Below are 22,410 nucleotides of genomic sequence, written 5' to 3'. Positions count from 1 at the left end.
TTGTAGGTGAGCATTGCCGAACACGTAGTTAAGTTTCAGTATCATTGTTTATTTGCGTAATTGCGGCGCCAGTAATCGTCATCATACGCATCGACGAGGTCGTCGTCTTTTTCGCGGCGAGTAGTGGATGAAAACTCACCCTCAGCATTGTAGACTTCCACCAGCTCAACTGGCGAACCTTGAACTTAGTCACGCAAGGCTTGAACCATAGCGAAGCTGCAGCATTTCTACAATTTCTACGCATTTGTACTAGTTTGAAATTTTTTTCCTGCAACACCGAACTGACGACTTGCACAACAGTGTTAAAATAATGAATCGCTCGCGTACAGGAACCGGCTAGTACGGCAACCGCACCTGTACCCAAGTTCTGTGGCGGCCAGCTCTCAGGGATCCGGCGCGGCTGGATTACCCTGCTGGTGTCCGGTTCCCGGAAAAGCTCCGACAGTTGAGTGAAGTGGACTTCCCTTGCGTAGCCACGGGTGCTACCTCCTCTGGCCGTTCGCCAGCGCTGGACCTCCGTTACGCGGAAAATGGCCAGAGTCGGTGCTGCGCTGATTGACAACGAGGCGTTGCTTTGCAGATCCCCGTAACCTTTCTCGGTTTCACCACCAGACATGGGGACAGCTTGATCGGCCAAATGTGAACGTTTATTCCTCCCTGATCGGACCAGGACGCTACCGATCAGTGGATACATGTATTTTCGTGCACACGAAAACACAGATCTGAGACTCCTCATGCCCCTCATCGGCCTGCTGCTGTGAGGCCGCCACGGCGACTTCGCTAGGCAATGTATAAAATAGCCTGAATATCCTGCAGCCAACGCCTGTACTAACGCATGTACATCGGGTGCAGCTTAAGACAGTGACTTTCCTTACCCCGGCTCCGGCCAAACGGACCCTCTCGACCAACACTAGCCAGCGAGAAAGAGCTCCCATCTCCACATAAAACGAAACCCACATTCTCGACGGCGAATTCGTCGTCGCAGTACCCCGTATTTAAGACATCACTCAAGGGACCTTGAAGGCATAATACAGGTTTGGTTTATTAAATAGACTGCTTGGTACCGATAACAACGATACCGATTTCATCGCATACTTCAAACAAATAATTCAGATATTTCTGAATACAGATGCAGCAGTGGCGACTCCCTAGCCACTTTCTGGAAATTCCCTTATGACGTCACAGAATCTCGTTAGTGCGATTGGCGGCCACCTACTTAAGCCACCGCCAAGAAGCATGACTGAGCGATTGTAGTGCGGCCTCTGGTTTCATTTCATCGTATCACTTTAATGCAGTTAGCACTCATAATTGTGCTGCTAATGCTTGCCAATCATACGTCCCCCCTTCCTACAATACGTCACGGTAGCAAGAAATTTGAAAGTTTTTTCAGTATTTCTTGTGCTCTTTCGGTTTAAAAAAATGTATTCCGTGACTAGAATGGAGATCAGTGAGCTACTAAATACTAGCTTTTTTTTTTTTTTGAGCGAAGTTATTTGCCTGCACGGCCCCTTCGAACGATCAAGATCGGCATCGACGCGGAAAGTAGAGTGCCGCGGACGACAAGGTTGGTGCACCGAAAGGCAAAACACATATCGCATTCACTGAAGGTGCAAAATACGGCAGCTGAAGATTTCCCCAGCAACAAAAGTGAGAGCTAGGAAAGTTGTCCAATCTGCGAAGCCGCGCACGTATTATTAGCATGCGAAGGCCACCCGCTCTGCTTTAGTCGTATGCAATGTGCCTGCAGAGCATTGCAAAGCATGGTGTTCTTTCTGCGTGCCTGTGGGTTTGATGCCCTCGCTGCCGTGCGCAGTGCGCAGGCTTTCTCGGCGCAGTCACCTCGCTCGTGACGTGGTCGCTAAGTCGTTAATTTGCTACTAGTTTCCCGCCGGCTGCATCATAATTACCCATTAGCATAATATGCTGTCTGTGGAAGTATAACAGATCACTATGGAGTCCACAATACTCTGAGCTCAATTGCCCTACAAGTTACTCTAATTTCGCCACTTATTGTTCCATCATCACTCATATTAGCCCAAGGGTTACCGTGTGATTGCTCCGATTAGATCATTGCATAAGCTCTGATTATTCCAGTTACCCGAACATATATCTTAGTTGCGGCGGTTTTTCCCTATGTATTTCCCGACTATGCCGTAATTCGATCAATCATGCTTATATACCATTCCCAGATCTAAAACGAGTAATGGCGGCACGTCAAAAAGCTGTCCTTTCGAAGTATAAAGTTACCAGTCCATTTTTCTACGATGAAATCGTCAAGTCCCTGTTTCATTTATCAGTTTTCAACGGTAATTAGTGACACGCTGCACAGCGGTCATGCCTACTATTCCTTAGATATGTTACAGGGCACGCCCGACGAAACATTGCGGGCACTGTCCCCACTCCCGCTTTTATTTTAAAGCGAAGCTTTAGTGTCCTCAATGACGCCGTTGTACGCCAATACGACCTGCAGGAAAGCCAACTTTTTCTGACGATGATGATGAATGATCGATTCGTGGGTGAAGTGAAAGAACAAAACGCTTCCCGTGGCGGGAATCGAACCTGGCTCCTTGCGCTATGAAGTTGACGTCTATCGATTGCTCCACTTGGACATGGTCGAAGCGAGCGCCAAGCGGCAGGTACCGATTCGCGCCGTACACCCCGAACCCAAACGGTAAGCCTATAGGAGGGCACACTCGAGAGTTGCTGCGGGTAATCTAGAAAAGTCGGCGTACCTCCAAGAAGCGCATACTGGCAGTGTGGGATTGGCCAACCAAACAATCCATCACAAGAAAGCTTCGCGTTCAACCATCACCGTCGTTTGACAGATGGTGCATGATTTTTTTTAAATTTAATTAAACGAACAATGTTATGTGTTCTGTCTCAAATGTTCTCAATGTTGTCTTTGCACTAAGTAATGTTGACCTGTACGAACTGTGCCATTCATGCTAGCACAGTTTGCCTATATTGCTCGGCGTAAGACAGACAGATACCGAGAAGTGGCTGAAGTGTAGCGAAGGAATGCGTGGCATAAAATTAAAAAAAAAGAATACCGTGCGTCATTGAGGACCTTATAGGTGTTTGAACTCGTCAGACAGAAGAGGCTGCCCGGCCGTTCTCGGCGCCAAGGTCGGTTGTGTGGATGGCGGCCAAGGGGACCTTGGGCGGCGAGAGACCTGCCCTGCGTGCCCCGCCGCCCTCGAAAGAAGTCGCGCACTCCGGCCACTTGTGACCTCACCGCGGATAACGAAGAAAAAAATCGGGATCGTGGTCAGACCCGCCGTGGTGGCTCAGTCGCCATTGTGCTGCTCGCCACGAGGACGCGGGTTCGATTCCCGGCCGCGGCGGCCGCTTTTGTGATGGAGGCGAAAAGCGAAAACGCCGGTGTGTTCGAGATTTTCGTGCACGTTAAAGATCCCCGGGTGGTCAAAATTAATCCGGAGCCCTCCACTACGGCGCGCCTCATCGCCTGTGAAGCGTCGGCGCGTTACACCCCACAACCAACCAAATCGTGGTCAGCTGCGAGTCTGCTCGTCAATCGGGTGGCATCCATCGTGGACGATGCGCGCGCGGTCCCTAACGAACCCGTTTCGCGGCTTCTCAAAAAACAAACAAACAAAAACGTCAGACGGTTTAGATAAGCTATTCACTCTATACTCCGCCAAACCACATTTTCGGACAGATTTTTGTTGTCGTACGCAAGCTCAAAGTCTTGGTTGTGAGCGATTTCAAATTTCCCGCTTAAGCCCGCGTGGCAGCGTCTGCATCAACGTGCGCTGCGAAGGTATCGCGTCAAAGGCTTTGCGCACAGAAGACATCCTGCCGTCATAGCATAGTGGGTAAGATGCTTTTGCAACAGGCAGGACAAAACACAACCCTGGCCCCGGCAGTGTTTCTATGCTGTTTTTTTCTTACTATCTGAGAGTAGGCTGATACAAACATAGGCGAAATCCAGGTTGGTAAGCTGGTAGTGCTTGCGCGCTGAAATCGCGCAGATTTTCCTCTGAGCTACCCCCAGAGACATCCTTGCATCGACGCCTACATTATTGTTTGTCATTTTTAGTGAGAGAGAGAGAGAGAGAGAGAGAGAGAGAGAGAGAGAGAGAGAGAGAGAGAGAGAGAGAGAGAGAGAGAGAGAGAGAGAGAGAGAGAGAGAGAGAACAAACAAAAGCCCAGTCATTGTCTTAAAATTTTCTGAAGGAACTCAGCGCTCAGGTGTGTATGCTCCATGAAATGTGCGCGACACCCCCCCCCCCCCCTCCCGTTCTTTCTCGCACACACTTGAGCTGCTGCCACGGCGCAGCCCTATTGGAAGTTAACACAGACCGATTAGTTAAGTGCGCTTGCTTAAAAGGTGCAGTCCGCTCTGGCAACAGACTCTGCAGTTTTGGCACGGTACTCCACCACTCAGCGTCTATATAAGCGTCGCCCCTCGCTCTGGGAAGCGATATGGGAGTCTCGTCACGCGTAACCACGCCCGAAAGGCGTATAGTCTTGTGTCCAAAAAGCGAAGCGCTTGACGTGCCTGTTATGCACCCGGCTGTGGGGTCCTTCCTTAGTCCTGCCACTCAACCACTACGAACTCCACGGTGTCTGCACGACTCCGAAAACCTTACCATCCCTTCCTAAAGAAGCTGACAAGAGCGCGAAAGCTTCCTGGCATCAAAACTGCGTCCAACCTTCGCTAAAAGTGCGCCCAACCGATCGTCCTGCCTTCAAAGACCCGAATCGCGAACGAAGAACGAACCCAAGCGACGACTTTTCGCGCACTAAGTAAACGCATCTCTACAAGTGATGTGAATGCATACAATCGCACTCCTTCTTCGCGATCGATGCGCGTGCTACTGTCTTATCTAGAACCGTTCCTTTTTCGCGATTTCCAAGCAACCGCTTTGACACAATTGAAGCCCGGTTTCACGCATGCGCCGTGTGTGCTGAGAGATATCTTATCAGAGCTTCTCGGTCGACCAACCGGTCTATAGGGAAATACATGACTGGACGCCATTAGTCCCACTGAGGAAGCTTTCCCTTTTATTAAGAACCCCGAACTTCTACTCCCCCTTCTCGAACTTAACCTATAAGTCCTCCTATTGAAATCAAAGTTCGCCTCTCCTGCTCTCTTTAACCTGCTTCCACTTCAAAATGTGCGCGTCAATGGAACTGAAAGGAATAAAAAATGTCGGAGTAAACCCGATGTGCTCAGGTTTGAGTGCCACAGCAGGAGGCATCTTGATGGCATCGACCGCTTCGTGAACGGCAGCGCAGCGGCAGCAAAACAGGAACCACTAACCAGTTCGCATAGCGAGGTATTGCCGCCACCAACGGTAGCAGGCGAAACAGAGAGCCCAGAAGCATTTTTACTTTTACTTTTGTTCGCTTAATTTCTTTCTACGATAATTAATTGTGTTCCGCTTGAAAACTCGAACCAAAGATAAAAGGCAGCGTAAAAAACTGCTAACGTAATATAAAAGCAGGGTGCGATGGTGAGAGGGAGGACAACAGCGACGCTGGCGCAGTGGATGCATACAAATACAGATAATTCCCACCCAGTGCGTGGTAAACGTGAATACATGCGAATCCCGAATAATAAAAACGCATGAAGAGACACGATAAACATGGGCAAACTCTGATATCTTTTTACAACTTCTTTCGAGAATTATTTTTGCTGAATGCTGAGTACACATGTATTGTTAGCTCGCACAACGCTCATTCGTGTTCTCCGCGCCGTTTCGGCGCGCAGGGGTATTTCGGCGTTGCTGGGCCGCGCACAAGAACGTCCTTTTTTTATTTTATCAGTACTGAGTCAGCGATAACTTTCTCCCTCTGTAGTAAGCCCCGTTTTCGAAGCAACGACTTCGAACGACTTCGTCCGCCTGATGAGCGTACTTGGATCACTTATGTAGAGTGCTGGCATACGAACTGCACTGCGACTGCTCCGACGAAGGCGACGCCTGCATACTAACTTTCCGCCTCTGTATACCATGCTGTTATTCTTTTCCCAGCTTTTGTTTCCTGGCGTGAATTCCGCCATTCATTTCTAACAGACCCAGCACAGAATCGAGTCAGCATGACTGACGATGAACGTCACGGAAAGAATATTAGCCGCCTGTCCGCAGCACGGGACAGAAGCGAAAAGGACGCCACCGACGGCACCCGATACGAACTCAAGTAGTCTCCTTTGTGCATAGGCGGGAAGTGACACAGCCTTTGGAAACCTGACGGAAACCACAAGTTGTTCCATCTAATTGGTGCAAGAACAGTCAGCAGCCTTGAGAAACTCGTATACATGCAGTAAATGTGCTTCTTTGCAGACGGCGCTGTACGCCTTTAAGCAAAAACACGATTGAGAGACGTTCCAGAGCTGGCCGAAGAAATGAAGCAAGGTCGGAAAGAAGTTTCATCATAAACAGCATTTTTCTGAAAGGTCATTTGACGGAAGCGAGGTTTCGAGGATACCATCAATTCAACGTGTCTGTACAACAGGCACGTTTGGCCGTCATCAAAAATAGGTCGAAGGGCACATTACAGTCAGAGAGATACAGGACGGAGTCCAAATACGAATCAAGCTAAAGTCACCTTGGAGAGGTTTGCTTTTCTTTTCTTTTTTGATCATATTCGATGATAACATACGAGGTGATATGACGAAGTTTTGAGATTACCTCTGATTACGAGATGGCGCTTCGTTTATTGAAATTCTGCCACTACCACATTTAGAACAATCCCCTGATAGAGCAATGCAGTGTTTGTTTCCGCCCCTTGTAGAATTCGTCCTCGAAGTCTTCTTTTCGAAGCGCGTCAAGCACCTTGTGCGATTTGCGCTGGATCTCAGTGGCGGCGTCGAAACGACGACCTTGGAGCTGAATGCTCATCTTTCGGAAGAAGGTAAAGGCCGCAAGGGCTAGATCATGCGAGTGGGGCGGAAGCGGAAGTGAGATTGTGTTTCGGGCGGTAAACTAACGTGTGAGGATAAGCTCGGCGCTGGACAGCTCGACAATGATTGTCGTAGTGAAGCATCCAATTTTTCGCGCGCCACAGATCCGGTCGATTTCTCCGAACTGACATCTCGCATTAAGGGACGACTTTTTCATGCGCAATTCCGTGACTGTTGGAAAAGATAATGATACCGCATTGGATAAAGCGTTTGGTTTAAGCTTAGGTCAGCACGCACTTTCCTCGCCTTCTTTGGCCACGGAGATCATGGGATTTTCAACTGTGAAGGTTGCTGATTCGCCTCAGGGCCGTCCGCGCATAGACCCAAGTTTCATCACCAGTAATGATCCTTGACAGGTCAAGGGCGGGTCATTACCGGCACGCCGACGGAGTTCTTGGCAGACTTCGACGCGGTGCTCCTTTTGCTCCCAGGTCAGCAGCTTGGCGGCAACAAGGAGCATGTTTAAACCATACGTGAGGAGCCCATGCACTACATTCCAACGTTACTAGAATTAGTAACGTTGCTACATTCAGTATGACACGTCGACAATAGCAGCAGTATTGTGGATTGCGCTCCAACGATTCTCATGCACAAGTTGCCGAATGGCTTCGACATTTGCGGGGGTCGCGCTTGTTGAAGGTCTTCCCGATCTCCTGTCTTTTTCCGGCGATGTTCCGGCGATCTTGAACCGCGCGTGCCACTCAAAAGGCTTCGCACGACTCATTTCATTGCCTCATCGCGGTGAACTTGCCGAAGTATGCCAACCGTTCCTGTGTCAGATTTTCCGTGTTTCACGCACAGCATCATGCATAATTGAGCGAATCAAGTCGTTTCCCGATATAATTTGTCCTCATGCTCACTGTTTGGCGTAAGCGTTTTCTTTTTTGCATCTGCTGAGCCCTCGTGAGCTTAGATCGGTTTTTAAAAAAATAGATATGCCACCCCCGCCCCCCCCCCCCCCCCAACAAAAAAAGCCTACAAAATTTTGGATTAAATGTGTCGCCGGACCTGAGATTGCACACTACCCAAACGGCCCGTCCTGCTTTTCCCATGACCAAACACCTCCAACGCAAGCCTCCTCCACCTATGCAGATATAAAAGCACTCAATTTTTTTACGCCACGTTCAAAACCCCTTTTCCAGCACTTAAGTGCTTCGATATTTGGTTGATGTAACGGGAGTAATTATTAACCAGCGCCCGCGAATGCACCAGCTACGCCCAAGTTGACAGAAAGAAGAGAGGGGGCGGGTGTAGAGAGAGGGAGATCGAAAAGGTTATTCGGGGCCCGTGTCCAAAGGAGTTCTTGGATTCTTGGTAAGGTTGCAGAGACTCCTAGAATAGTTCTTTCCACAGGCAGCATACGAGGGTTCACGGCCAGTGGAGTGCTCCAGACACGGCGTAGACGCTCGAGTCACTACCGCGCGGGTCGCAAAGAGACGAGCACAACTCCACGCGAAGGACGAGCGGCTGAGAAGGCAGCTTCGGCCCACCCTGCAAAACTAATCTCGCAGTTTCCTGGTATAGGGGCCTGCCGCTGAGAACACCGAAGAAACGCTCCCAGGTGCGTCGCGTTGACCGGCACGCAGCATTCCTGGGGCGCTTCTGCCAGCAGAGCTATAAAAAGTATCTGTGCGAGAAAAAGAAAGTCTACTTCGCGAGCGCCCAGCACCAGCAATAGTGATAGATAACTCGACTTGTTGATTCTCGCACTGAAAGAAAATTCCACGAGGTTCGTGACGGAAATTATATCAACCTATTTGCGCAGCGAACCAGTCCTTATAAGGGACGAGAAAGAAAAAAAATGCAACCAGCAAAATGCAGAGGTTCAACAACCTTAACTGCCTGGTTGTATAGAGCTGCGCCGTTTTGCGTCGTGGACGTCCACATCGTAAACAAATTTCTTCCTTCGGAGTGACTACGCATGCGCGGCGAGGGCCGACCGTTCCCGTTGGAGAAACAACATCGTTCATACGAATGCACATTTACCAGAGTACCAGCAGTATGCAACCCTAGTCAACGCTCTGTCACCGCTCATACGTGGCTGTACTTTCGTGCTCTCCCAACGGAAGTGTGCTGCTATTTCTGCCAGCCGGTCGTGACGCATCAGTACTTGCCGACCAACTCGCTATATCCTGCTGAAACCCAGAATATAGATACATGGTTGAAAGACGCGGAAGGCCAGTGCTGTTTTTGTCATTACAAAGAACGTTACCATTCATTCCTAAAGAAATTGAGAAAAGAGAAGTGCGAAAGCTTTCTAACATCAAAAAGGCGTCAAAAGTGCGTCAAGACCTTCGCTGAAACTGTGTCCAGCCTTCGCTGGAAGTGCGCACAGTCGATCGTCAAACCTCAAACCCTCAAAGACCCAAATCGCAAACGAAGAACGAACCCTTCAGACGATTTTTCGCGCGCTAAGTAAACGCTTCTACGAACGATCTAAATGTATATCGATACGTGGTTTATGAGGTAAAGGTTCTTCATGATCGATGCGTGTAATGTCTTATCTAGAACCGTTCCTTCTTGGCGATTATCAAGTAACCGTTTTGACACAATGGACGTCCGGTTTCAAGCACGCGCCGTGTGTCCAGAGATTTTATCAGAGACGTTCGATCGAATAAGCGGGCAATGGAGCAATGCATTAGTTTTTTGACAGGATGGCATCGGTCCCCCTAAGAAAGCTTTCGCTTTAAAATCTCAGACACCGTGATTTCAAGTAGCGAGAGGCAGCCGCGTGCCGCCTAAAATTATCAAAATAGCATATGCCCGATCCGAGGATGTCGCTCTGTCATGGCGCATTAAATCTGCTCTTAAGCGTCCCCGCACGCCTAAATTCCCCCATAAGTAAAATTAAAGAAAACAAAAACCAAGTGGAATGCGGGTTAGTACGGTCGTGAATATCTAATTGCTATTCCAACACACAGACTGCAATGAGAGAGAGAGGGAGAAGCGAGCGTCTCTGTGTGCAATCATTCTACGTCGCGTGGCGGACTCCGCTGGAGCCGACGACCTTGGCTCCTGCTGGCCTGTCAGACGGCCTGCTGACCCGTCAGCGTCACTCAGAAAAAAGATCGCTGTTGGATTGCGAGCACACTTGGCGAGTTAGGGGATGCTCATGAGCCCCCCAATGACGACTTTCGGAGCAGCGTTTCTGCTGCAAGCAAATATTGTTTTTTCTAGCGAATACCGGTGATCGAAACACTTCGAGTCAGCCGATTACCCTGGCTGGTCATGCATCTTCGGATTGGTAAAAGCTTCTGTATCAGCAAAGCGCAACAGTTCTAGAAGATCGCACGTCCGCGCTGAAGCGTTACTCGACGGACGACCCACATGAGTGCGAAGAAAGAGGCGCACGAACGCCGATCGACAGCGGCGATCGTTTTCCGCTTACCGTTCAGCGTAGCGAAGCCGTGACGGATCTCGTCGCACTCAAACCCTGCGGGAGGCCGCTCGTTGGCGTCGGCACAAAAAGGGCGGCTGTCCCACTGGCCGGTCGGCGAGTGAAGAAGCGGCGCACTTTCGCCCGTCCAGTTGGCGAGTTTTTTCCTCTCGCCGATCGGCGACGACGTAACGAGCGCGTTGTCTGCCGCCGCGAGCAAGTTTTCTGGCGCGCTGCCTGCGGCCCCCTGACCTCCGACGCGTGTGTACACCGTCGCCCTCTCTCGCGGATATGCGCGGCACCCAGCAGTGATCGGGCCAGCTCTGACAAGCACTGTTGCCGAAATGAGAACGCGATTCTTTCCCCCGCCTGGCGGCGGCGCCCCCTCCGGACGCCGAGCTCGGTTTCTGCGTACGCCGTTCACTGCCAAGTAAAACCAGACATGGCGTTTTCGTGAAGGACAGCGTCGGGCCATTTTTGAATCCCGAATGGGTTGGCTTACGACGAGATGGCTCGCGCGTGCGAGCCTCACCCCTTGCCCCTAGCACACATTACGCCGCGAGTACAAACGGCGAAAGGCGACGTCACGCAGTTGTGGTGGCACGGTCACCAGCAGCGACGGTGGGAGCGTATGCAAAAGGGGTGATTGCATAGTGAAATGCACATACATAATTTTAGATGCAACTGCATCTCATTCACTCGCCTTGTCCCTTCATACGGCGTTGTTGTTGTCCGTCCACACCCCTCCCCCATTCTCCTCGCCGCGCGAGCTGAGGTGTCTGCCGCTCACCCCCTCTCCTCTCCGATAGCGAACACTCTCTCGCGAGGGGCATTGGATTGGATTGGATTGGATTGGCTTGGATTGGATTGGATTGGATTGGATTAAAGTGGATTATGTTGGATTGTGTTGCGTCATAGCCGCGGCAGGGGGTTCACGGCACGTTTCACGCGATGGGAGAATCAACCTAAAGGAAACAACAACGGAACCCCCTATGCGTCGCATCTACGCAGGGGTTCCCGCGAGGGGAGGTGGGAGAAATTTTTGTAATACTTGGCGATTTTGGAAAGGCTCGCAGAGTACATTGGAGCCGAATGTTGGAGGATGGAGAGAACAGCAGGGAGAAAGAGAGTTTGGGAAAGGTAGAGGGCCTTGTAGGAGGGAAATGCGAAGAGATAAAGGCGAAGAGAAGTTAAATGGGGGGCTAGGGAAAGGATATGAAAGTGGGAGAGGGGGCGGGAAGGTAGGATTGATTCAAGTGTAGTAAAAGCAGGAGCAGGAAGGGAGAGGGACAAAGGAAAGGTAAATGGGAGGAGGGGGACAAAGACGAGGAAGGAGAACGAAGAGAGCGAGGAGGGGGCTCTGAAGCGCTATCGTCTGTTTCGACGTACTCTGCAGTGAAGCAAGCATATACGCAGACAATTTTTTGTCATCCCGAATTCCCGCGATGCCGGTCTTCGGTAACCTCTCTGACGATTCGGGGGAAGCGTCACGAACCGGCCTGGCCGAAGTTGTTGCGCGTGGCAGCCTCTAGTCCGATTCGCGACGCTATGTGTATCTTCGGAGGTGAGGGTGTTGCGTGAGGTAGCGGGTTTGGTGGGGACAAGTGGGGCACAGGCTGTTCGGACGGAGGTACCCGTTATACCTCGGTGGAACGGGAAGGGTTTCAGTTCATGAGCCCGTTTAATAAAGTGTACGGACGGAGGCATCCATCCGAGGTCACAGGGCGAACAGATTCTCGGGAAGAGTGGCGGTCAAGCTTTACCATAAGTATGGTAATCGGGTTATTCCGATTATCCGGGTGAGAGAGAAGGGTTAAGATGACCGTATGTAGGGGAGGAGGTGGCTTGTACGAATCGCCATTACGTATGCTCATCATCAAGATACCCTCTGCACATTTAACAATGCGGATGGCTTGGATATTACAGAACAGTCGGAGTCAGTTTGAAGGTTACAGCTGCGGCCGCCAACCGATAAAGACGAGAGGGCCTTGGCGTGGCACTTCTTTTTAAAGAGAAACTTTCTATGCCTGAATATTTGAAATTAGCAGTGGGTTGAGGGGGAGGGGGGTGCTTGTTCGGAATTTTACGGTAAATAAAAACCAAGCACCTCAAGAAAAAAAAAAAAAACGCTTCTCGTGGTGGAAGGGCTACAATCCCCATCGTATGGACCACGGGACATGCCTCACTCCCTGCATAATGAAGCAGCACATGCTGCAGCCCGTGAGCTTCACTTCCGGGAGTTCCTAGAGGGACAAGCGGCTCGGCCTCTACGACGGCCACTCTCCATCCTCTTCCCCCCTCCTTCACCGACATCCTATCGCACTACCGTCACACTCGCCGAGGTATCCCCCGTCCACCATATATACCTACCCTGTCCGTCGAAGAACCCCGAATTTGGCGCTGACTACAAACCGGCACATACTATACCATCCTCTCCCACATATCCTCCTCACGCTTCGAGTATAACTGCCCGGACTCTCATGCTCCCTGTTCCTCTCGCGTCCCCAAACCCCGAGCAGTGGGAATGCGCGTTGACCAGCTCGAACCTGCAGGCGCAGAGCAAACTGGTCCAGCGGGCCACACGAGCACCAGCGGCATGCGGCCTCCTGAACTGAAGAGGCCACTCACCGTTTTTTCTTCTTTTTGCTCAATAAACGTTTTGCCACCACTGTGGTTGGCATCGAGCCTAAAGCTGGGTCCTTCGCGTTATGAAGCCGCGGCGTCTATCCGATTGCCCCATTCGGACACGGTAGTTAAAGCGAAGCTTTCTAGGCCTCACTCATGGCGATGCAGCTACGCCAGAACATCACTGCAGGAAAGCCGCCTTTACACAATGGGTGTCCACAAATGTACATCAATAATCCCAAACACTTATTCCCAAAACACGTAAACACAAACAGTACACACGTAAACGGTACGTATACCGTACGTATACGGTACTTATACGGTACGTATACGGTACGTAAACGGTACGGTTACGCACAAACGGTATAGCACTGCAAGACACCTACGCATTGTAAGAGAACCACTGATGATGACGACGTTCCATCATCGCATTCGGGTCGCTCAGCATCTCCTTTGTGTTCGTTGCGCGGGCGTTGGCTTTGGACTTCGGGTGAGTTGAAGTGAACCTTGGCTTCGAACTTCGGCAGTTTGGATTTCGGACTTTTGGAGCGTGCATTTTGTATTATGATTTAACTCAGCTTGCACAGATAAAGCTTCGCGTCTTAACCATTTTTCTCTTAAGAAAGAGGCTTTGGTGTTTTTTAACCATCAGAACTATATTGATGGCCGTATTCTGAGTCCCTCTTCCACTCAATGTGTTTCCTCAACTCGGCTGGGTGAAGGATACCGCAAATATTTTACACGCAAAAATTGCTTCCAAGGATCTCCTCGACTGGAGGAGGGATTCAGAATACGGGGTAAGATAGGCTCACTCACCTTTTGACTGTTGCGTAAACGGCGAGCTCACCCATCAAGGACGATAGAGCACGCTTTTTTTTTCCTCGTTCATTCCTTTCTCGCAGACGCTTATGGGCAGTGACATCTGGCTTTTTTTTTTTTTTCGTTTCGACGCCAATAGAGCGGCTGGCCGGTATTCGCTGTTGTGGCAGGGCGAATCATCGCTGTTATCAAAACCGGTGGAATATAGGCGCCATCGTTGCTGACGGGAGTTCTCGCCGTTTACAGAACAACCAAAGGGTGGGTGAAGCTAAGATAACCTCATTGCTGCGGCTTCCCGAAAAAGAGCCGCGCGAAGGCACGTCGTCCATGATGGGTCGACGTCCGAGCGATAACCTTCAAACTGATCCTGACTTCAGGTGGTTCTGGAAGAGAGCCCAGGAGAAGGACAATGCCTACGCGTGTCTGATTTATGCGTTCTGCGTGACACAAAAATTGAAACAGAAGCAGCGCTCCTGGTGCTCGGAGGTCGATTTGGTGTACGCGGCACCGTCAGCAGTGCACCTCTCTACCCTCTCCAGAGATTCACCCTTCAGGGTGCCACGGCGACAGCTGATCGGGTAATCGGTGTCGTGGGCCAGAGCGTGAGCCCGTTCATTTGCCTTCCCTCATAGCGCGACAGGTCTATCCATTCGAGGAGGTTGACACGTAGTAAAGCTCAACGCTGTGTTGCTAAATATAGGCCTAACAAAGGCGATTGCGCAAGGCTCGCAGTCATAGTAACGACGAGAGAAGAAAAAAAAAGGCGCGAAGATAATGAGAAGACACGCTCGGCAATTAGATGATAATACTTTCGCATTCGCTACCTTATAACGAGTCGTCGGAGATTTTCACGTACGCGGCTCAATTCAGGCATGGGTTTTCGTAATCGCTGGATGGGCAGATGTGGTTTTAAGTTGTTTTAAGCGGTGATTACTTGTGCCCATTGCAAGCGCAAGCGCAATGTTGTCACAGCAGCCGAGGACGAAGAGTGTTCCGGGGACTCCCTTCCTGGCTGCTAGGCCCCAAAAGGCAAGGACGACTTGACAGAAAGGATTTTTGTGTTTCTCAATATGCTCCCGAGGTTACGCGATACATTTGCGACGAAAGGGAATGAAAAGCTGTGCAATGGCGGATGCGCTACTTGTAACGGCTTTTATAAACATTTTGATACAACAGCAGTACTCCATCTGTCCCCTGTTCAGCACCGCATATATGCAGTCTACTAAGTTGACCCACGTGGTTGCCATCGAATGAGGCTAACCGTGGCTACTGGTTGCGAGAAGAAGCTGACCTAATTTCAACCTTTGCACGGCTGGCACAGCGGACCCTGCATGCTCAGACTTTCAGGAAACTGTTCAAGGCGTCTTCCTATTGCGCAACTGGGGTGCTCTAAGTAGGAGCGCAGTGAACGTTAAAAATGGCCACGGGCATTTTTCCCGACTGCCGAGACTGTTTCGACTCCGACCGTAGCGCACTGTCTACGTGTCTGCAGTCGGCGACGACCTAGGCCCGAGGGCTGAAAAGCGCTTCATTCTCTCGAGCTATGTGTGCCTTGCACGGGCGATATCGGCTCCATCTTCCCCCCTCCAAGTCATTCCGTTCGGCCTGTCGCGCCAGCACGCGGGGACCGTCCGATAAGTCCGGACGTCATAATATTCTCAGCCCCCTCTCCATGCCGATGCGCCCCCCATGCAGAATGCGCAATCGAGCGCCCAAATGAGATCGCCTCTCGATACAGTAGGGGGGCTGATTGGAAGTGACCCAAAAGTGGATAACTTATACGCCAGGTTAATTTCAGGTTGTGCGCGACCAGATCGCATCTCTCCTTCACCTCCTGCATCTAAATCACTGCGAGACAAATGCAGTGTAGGGGTCGACCTGGTCGCATATTTCCCGGTGTGAGATTTCCCATACATTTCGCTCCTAATGTCTCTCCTGGAGGTCTAAATGGGAGGGAGGCATGACCAGGTAGGTGACGGCACCCTCTGGATGCTTGGCCGTGCTTAGTCTGAAGGCGCTTCAGAGGATTCGATCTCCTTTTCCATGGATACGCCCGTGGATCCACGTGTTGCTTGTCCCTTAGCGACCGGACACTCATGTTATAGTTTCTAATCATTGAGGGTATACTGGTCACGGTAATTCGCGTGAACTCGTTCAACTCGTTCAAACATGCACGCTGGGGCAGGTTTTGTGTCATGTAATTAGTCATTGGCTTTCCCCTAGGGTACGCTCTGCGCGCAGCTTGCGGTGCCAACCGCACCCCAAGAAAGACTATCTACTTTAAAAGAAGAATTAGGACAACTGGATAAGATAAATTGTTTGAACAACGCTCGTCTTGGACATGCACTCCTCGTTGCCTCGTCTCCTTAAACAAAGATCAATTCGGATGTTTACAAAAGTAATAGAAAATTGGACAAATTATACGCCGGGTATTCATCAGTGAGGGAAGAGGCAAGATAAAGTTTACAAAAGTACAGTACGTGGATGAGTTGCTAGAATCGTATATGCCAAACAGCTCTGGTATCTGCATACCGAATGTAAAAAACCACGTATCTTTTGTTACAAGCTTTAGCTGCTTAAACTGCTTCGCAAGGCCTAATTTAAGAAATGAGGCTTCAAAGGTGGGAACATTTAATGCGCCAAAAAAGTGGGGCATGCTCTAAAAAAAGGCAAACCTTACGTGCGCTGTGAGGGACTGAGATATGAGTACTTTTTCTCTGTTATGTACTTTCTTTTTCTCTGTTATCGCGCTAACGCCTCGACCCCCGCACCTCGTCGTGTGAGACGTCTTTGACAGTTCTCCGTTAATAAAATGGACGCATCACCAAAAGCGGGTGGCCAGCGACGCCTGGAACAATGCTGTGTCATGTATGAGCCTTCTTTTGACCTTGCGTTCTTGCAATCGCATATTTGCGAACCAGCCAATGTGGCCTATGCGTCTTTACGGCCACATGACAGCTGTAACAGGCAAACAACACACGGTACGCATCTAACAAAAGGCCGGCTGGATTTAACGTCGCGCCCTTGTTTCGGCGGGTGTTTTGCGCTTAGCTGATAACATTGTGTCTATTATTCTAGCCACGAATCACTCAGTTAGGGACAGAGAAAACAATTCTGACGTTATACCGATCGGCAACATTTTAGATGCGACTGCATCACATTCACTCGCCTTGTCCCTGCATCCGGCGTCGTCGTCGTCGTCGGCGTCGGCGTCGGCGTCCGCCCTTCCCTCATTCTCCTCGCCGCGCCAGCTGCGCTCTCCGCCGCTCACCCCCTCTCCTCTCCGATAGCGAACACTCTCTCGCGAGGGGCATTGGATTGGATTCGAATGGATTGGCTTGGCTTGGCTTGGCTTTGCTTGGATTGGATTGGATTGGATTGGATTGCGTCATAGCTGTGGCAGACGCACTGGCGCCGGCGCATGTGCAGTACTCTCTCTTCCGCGGTCTCCTCTCCTTCGGGCGCGCTGCGCATATAACCGGTGTGCCGCTTACCGGCGGCCTTTCGGTATACGGTTGCTCTCCGATTGCGCTTGAACCCCCCTCAGCGTCGCATCACACCAGGGTTCACTCGAGGGGAGGTGGGCGTAATTTTTATGTACATATCGACATGTGTTTTGTGAAGGCAGGCTTTTTATTGTCTACTATTTTTATCCTTTTCCTGTGATCCCCCCCCCCCCAATTCCCCAATTACCTTGCTTCACAAACGTTATTAACTTCTGAATAGCCAAGCGCATGGCTGTATGTTGTAATGTGTACTCTATTGAGTTATCGACTATATAAAGCCCGCTCTCGGCGACGTCAGTCATACTGCCGAGGTCAGTTATCGATGGTCGCCATGGTAAAGTCGGGTGACTCCGCAGTCAAGCAGGGCATCAATGTGGGGCTCATTATCAGGTCAAGCGAAGCCAAGAACGATCAGTGCTTTGAAGACAAGTGGGTGCTGGAAAAACTGGACGAGTGCGGATCCCGTCATTAAAGAAAAAAAGTTGCATATAGTCCCTCAGCATATCGTTATGAGAACTTTTTTTTTTTTTTTTTTTGGCTAGGGTGTTGTTAGTCAGGCGCGCTGCAAAGCGGGATTGGTGAACCGGACGGTGCAAGCACAGCGCCGACAGCGGCGCCGCTATATTCTATAGCTCAGGTTTAAACTACGCTCGTTAGGATCAGCTTGCGCCTCTGAATCTACCGCGAGGAAGCGACCAACCACGTGCACAGCGCAAATTGAAAGTGGAGCCACGCACTTTTCCTTCATGTTTTCTTACTGAGGCACGCACGCAGATGGTTTATTATTGTGTTAAATTCAGTTGAAGGCGTATTTCCGATCAGCACCGTTGCTGCCCGTTATTATCCTTAAATGGTTCGCCTTAAATTTGCCCTAATTTTCTTGTTGCGAAGACGCTCGTGTTTATGAGCAACCATCCTGACGTTTGTATACGAGAGCAGTTTGTGGGCTGGTAGGATCTTTTAATTTTGAGTCGTGCTGCGCTGTTCCTACAACGGTACTGAATTGAAGAAATCGGCATCAGGAAATCAGCTCGGATGCGTCAAGATGGGCTACTCATACAAAGAAGAAAACTCCGAAGACACTGAAGCACTTCTGATGGACTCATAAATGCCAGAGCATTCAGCGGTAACCACATGGAGTGATTTTAGCGGGTGACACGACAAACGTAACTTAATGGGTACAGTAAACTAACAGTGTGGGCGACAAGCGGGAAGATAGTACACTGTCGCCGTACCTCTTCGTGGCTGTCGCCGTCGATGTCAATTGCTTGTAAAGCTTCTAGATGGCCAACTAGAAGCAAGCGACGCATAGCCTCCATAGCATCCGAATCAAGAGGCTATAGATGACCCTGTGGGGCCATTGATTGATTGTTTAACGCGCCGACGCAACGCAGGCGATGAGGCGCGCCGTAGTGGAGGGCTCCGGATTAATTTTGACCACCTGGGGAACTTTAACGTGCGCCGAAATCTCGTACACACGGGCGTTTTTGCTTCTCACCTCCACCAGAAAAGCGGCCGCCGCGGCCGGGAATCGAACCCGCGACCTCGTGCTCAGCAGCGCAACGCCTTAGCCACTGAGCCACCGCGGCGGGTACCCTGTGGGGCCATTCGGAAATGACCGGCCTCTCTTGACGTCGAGGAAATGTCCTAAAAAAAATTGGCCGCGTATCTGCTCCTTTCGTAGCAAATGTCGACAAAAGACGACTTTGTGAACACCTCCTTTTGCTTTCCCGCTCACCTCTCATGCTGTTACTCTTCCGTCGCGCTCCTCCCAAGGTGAACACACTAAAGGTTTGCTCAAGTCAATTTAAATTTACCGCGTTCCACTGCTACAGGCCGGGTTCCTCGATGCCAGCGCTGCAGCACGGCGGAGACGCTCGTGAATCGAGGCGCTTTACTTCAACGTTTATAGAACCACATTAACTTACTCCACGTGCGTTCCAAGCACAAAGTGCAGCCTATCTAGTGGAACCTTTTCTTGCCGTTGCCGTGTGATTTCTCAAATGCCACCAGGAGCGCGGGCAACAGCAGGCGACGGTTTTTTGCAGTAGATGTAGCATATCCTTTACTATCGCAAAAACCAAGAATCCATGAGTTTTTTAATGAGGAACACTGCAAATATCACTTATGCATTGATGTTCTGCCTTATGTTTGCGTAATGTCTTGTTCTTGTTCAACAATGTTGACGAGTATGAACATTGACACCGAAATTAGGCGTATATTTGGCTGTGAGTATATAAGAGACTATTGCGCAGCTTCTATTTCACTTTGGCCGGGTGGCTTAATCGAGTCACAGACGAACAGACCGACATACAGACAGACCAAAATTTCTCGGTTTAAGTAGCCCAAGAAAGAATATCGTCTTTAAAAAAAGTCAAAGAAATTTTCAGTGCACCTGCTCGCGTCGCTGCAAATGTCGTCGAAAGATGATATTCTTATGCCGTCTCTGCTACGTAACTGCTGCTCCTGTCTCGTCCTCACACCTCTGACGCTGTTTCCTTCCTGTCTCGGTACTCACATTGTGGGGAGAGAGAAACTTTAATCACAGTTGTAGTGAGCATATTTGTGGTCGGGGTGTTTGCGGAGTTCAATTTTACCGCGTTCGCACTTCTGGTGCGCCATCTGTTGGGACTATACGCTTGAGGCACGAGCGCAAGGCACGGGAGCTAGCCTTGTTTGTATTTCGTGATTAAAACATTGTTTCCAATACGTTTTTTTTTTAATTTGCTCTCGCAGAAATCAAAATTGAGTACACATCTACTTTTAATCTTAAAGAACACTGCGAACACCAGTTATGTATCGGCGTCCTTCCTCAAATAAGCCTAATACGAACTTTTTGCTCAACAATGTTGACAAATCTGGCGCATATTTCTAGATTTATGGGGTTGAAAATGTTTTGCCTATATAAACGTCTCACTCAAGAATTCATTTTAACTTTAGGCCTGGCGGCTGCGTCGAAGCTGTCGCATACGGGCAGGCGTACCCGAGCCGAGCTCCGTCGCCTCCGTCATACGTGTGGTGGCGTGGTGAAGCGAGCGGCCAGCCAATGTTGCTGCCTTGAAGATGACGACAAGCCGAAGGCAAACTTAACTTGTTTACTGCATGGCGAGAAATGAGCCGAAGCGAGACAAGAACAATGCCCCGACGGGCGAGGTTACAGTACAGGACTCGAGCAGTGTGACAGCATTGATTCACTGCTCCAACAGGAATGAAGTCCTGCTCTTTCTAGACTACGGGGGGGGGGGGGGCTCTTATTTATATCCAAAGCGCTAACAGTCAAACAAGCGTTCCCTCTAGTTTTTGCACACGGCGCGACACGGTACAGACACACACAACGCTCTTTCCAGAGTTTGTGAGGGGTCGGTAGTAGTGGCGCACGCTGTGTCCGAGAGAGGGGGAGGGAGGGTTTCTTCGCTGCGGCTTCCGCGTCCTTCCGACAAGTCTCTGCATGCCTCTTCTGCCACCGCCGAAGTTTGAATCGCGCCGACAGCGAAGCGCCAGCGATCCGGCTTTTCCCAGGAGTGCTGCGGCATGTTGGGATCTGTTGGCGGTCGCTGCAAGCCTAAGTCACCGACACAGAGGCGCCTATTTGAAAGGCGCACGTAGTGGAGGCTTCACCACATAGCAGAAAAGCGCTGCACAAAGTTTGAAGCACAGCGGCGCGCTGATTCGTAACAAAGCACAGGCAGGCAGGTAGGCAGGCAGACCAAAATTTTCCCGGTTGAGTAGCCCAAGAAAGACCACTGTCTTTAAAAAATGAGAAGGAAGGGTACAGACACCAAACTTTTTCATCGGCAGAAAAATGCTGTTGCAACTGTTACAGGGCAGCCGCCACAGCGTTTTCGCTGGAACAATTCAGCAGCTATTGCAGCCCTTTTTCAGGAGGCCTAGTTGAGCACTGTTGGAGTAAAAGCCATTTTTGAGGTGCTTCCGTCGTTCACTTAGTTGGTCTGTAATCATACGGTTTGCGTGCTATTTCTGACCAGAACCTTTATGCAACTTTTCTTATACTTATTACAGTGCAGCTCACGAGGGGCGGTGACATATCGGGAACAGGAGTGCGCATTAGCGGTTGTGCGCTTTTCGTCCATGATTATGCTTCGTACTGAGAGAGAGAGAGAGAGAGAGAGAGAGAGAGAGAGAGAGAGAGAGAGAGAGAGAGAGAGAGAGAGAGAGAGAGAGAGAGAGAGAGAGAGAGAGCCGACGCGTGAAGTTCATTCCCTGTGGGTACGCGACGCGATTATAGCGCGACGAGCGATTGTGGCCTTGTTTATGCAGGAAACGCGAAAGGAATCAAGCCACGTTATGCGCCCTTCTTCGCGCGGCGCCTGTACCGACCACATGCGCGTTAATTACCTCAAGTAAATGCGTGTCAGCCCATTTCAGTGGTCTCATGTACGGTCTATTGGGTTGGCGTGCTCCCATCGTTTCTGGGGAGTTTTGGCACTGTACCGAACCGAACTTACTCGCACGCAGCCCCACGAAACCGAACAAGCTTCGAGTAAGTTCTGTTGCATACGGCCGTGCCACTTGCGCGTGGGTAATTTTATTTCCACTAAATATGTGGTACTAAAGCTAAGATGCAGAGGTGTACCCTTTAAAAATTGCCTCCAATCCACGCTGTGAAGGTGATTGTAAAACGAGGCTTTAAATGACACCCACAACAATTGCCCAAGCGACGTCACTTGAATTCACACACGTGGCTCTACAGAGTTAAACCAGAGATTATCCCAGCCGTTACCTGGAACTCGCGGGGGCAGAGTCCCGAACGCAGCAGCGTCAGGCACGGCCGGGCTAGAGCAGCGGACGCCGCCGTTGTAGTCCGGCCGTGCGTCGGCGGAAAGAAGAAAACGGAGAGGAGCGACTTTCGAAGGGTGAGACAGCGGAACCTAGCCATCCTGATTTGCTAGCTCGGGGCTACACCACTGCGCGACACAAGCGCCGACACCGAAACAATTTCGCATGGCCAGAGCTTAGTGATTCCCATTTATACTGATTTAAACGAGTTAGATTAGTCAGTTTGAGAATTCTGAGAAAGTTGAGAGAAATTTTATAATCGCTATGTATCAGATCCAGTTGCTCCTTTCACATTTTGTAATACGGGCCCTTCAAACAAAACCGAATTGGTATTCACCAATTTAGAAAACGGAGTCCCA

At 50.3% G+C, this 22,410-nt stretch overlaps 1 protein-coding gene across 2 annotated transcripts in view; it reads right to left on the bottom strand.

Moving 5' to 3' along the window:
- Positions 1-22,410, bottom strand: part of LOC144145482 (carboxypeptidase D-like) — a 114,342-nt gene that overhangs the window by 67,749 nt on the left and 24,183 nt on the right. Inside the window, exon 1 of one of the 2 annotated variants that reach the window (XM_077677120.1) lies at positions 10,317-10,498. The exons of the other annotated variant lie outside the window; for it this stretch is intronic. The gene's annotated coding sequence lies outside the window, so the exon portion shown is untranslated. Of the gene's footprint in view, positions 1-10,316; positions 10,499-22,410 lie in introns of those variants that run through there. 2 annotated transcript variants of the gene reach the window in all.

This window comes from Haemaphysalis longicornis, unplaced genomic scaffold (assembly GCF_048455015.1).
Source record: "Haemaphysalis longicornis isolate Haplotype H1 unplaced genomic scaffold, Haemaphysalis longicornis Haplotype H1 scaffold_7, whole genome shotgun sequence".
Taxonomy (NCBI): domain Eukaryota; kingdom Metazoa; phylum Arthropoda; class Arachnida; order Ixodida; family Ixodidae; genus Haemaphysalis; species Haemaphysalis longicornis.
The sequence above is the reverse complement of the archived record's forward strand: the minus strand, read 5'-3'. Positions and strand labels throughout refer to the sequence as shown.